At 23.3% G+C, this 894-nt stretch overlaps 1 protein-coding gene across 1 annotated transcript in view; it reads right to left on the reverse strand.

The window, feature by feature from the left end:
- LOC107622934 (5'-methylthioadenosine/S-adenosylhomocysteine nucleosidase) overlaps nucleotides 1-894 on the reverse strand; it is a 4244-nt gene that overhangs the window by 1250 nt on the left and 2100 nt on the right. The window lies entirely within an intron of this gene.

The raw sequence follows: 894 nt of genomic DNA on the forward strand, positions 1-894 counted from the left end.
AAACCACAAATTATATATCATTGTCTTCATCTCATTCAATAAAAGTAACCTAATTTTTCCTTTTTTTAGTAATATACCTTATTTTCAGTTTAAATTTTTTTAAAAAGTAATTTTACGACAATATTTATATTGTGTCTGTTAATAAAATCTAAGAGTAAATAGCAATATGTTCAGTATTCTTGTATACTTCAAAAAGATAATATCTCAATAAATAGTCTTTTAAATATAATATAAACCTTATTTAAAAAAAAAAAAACTTATCTCCTTTTTTTGCTAGAAATAAAGTTTACCAACTATTGCTTTAGTTGGATCACGTTAATTTTATGCTAAAAAACACATGCAATCAGTAACCTGACACGTATGACTTCAGATATTATGGGCGCAAATTTGTAATATAAAAATATATAAAACAAAAGTAGAGTCCTATTAATTAATTTGGTACTTGTATTGATCAATTATTTAAACATATCAAAAGTTGTATTATTGTACTAAGCCACGAATAGAATATACTTTTACATCATCGCAAATATTTGTTGAAAATTGTCCACGAGCTCCACGGGGTGAAATGTCATTTTCAGAATTAGCATTAAAGTAAAAGTGATATTGATTTATCATTTACCTAATTTTCTTTTTCTCTTTTTCTTAATTTCATTACAGAAGATAAATAGACATTTTAAATTCATCAGTAATTATTATTCCAAATTAAAATCCATCCAATAGTCTCTTAAAAATCGAATAGATTAATTCACTTTGAACATTCTATTTATTGTATTTATGGTATATTTAAAATTTTTATTTTAATGTACTAATAGAGTAAAATATTTTACACTATATTATCTAATTAAGTTCATTCTTTTCAAACACTATATTTAAGGGCAGGTTCGTCTACCTATT

The sequence above is a fragment of the Arachis ipaensis genome, chromosome B10 (genome assembly GCF_000816755.2).
Source record: "Arachis ipaensis cultivar K30076 chromosome B10, Araip1.1, whole genome shotgun sequence".
Taxonomy (NCBI): Eukaryota; Viridiplantae; Streptophyta; class Magnoliopsida; order Fabales; family Fabaceae; genus Arachis; species Arachis ipaensis.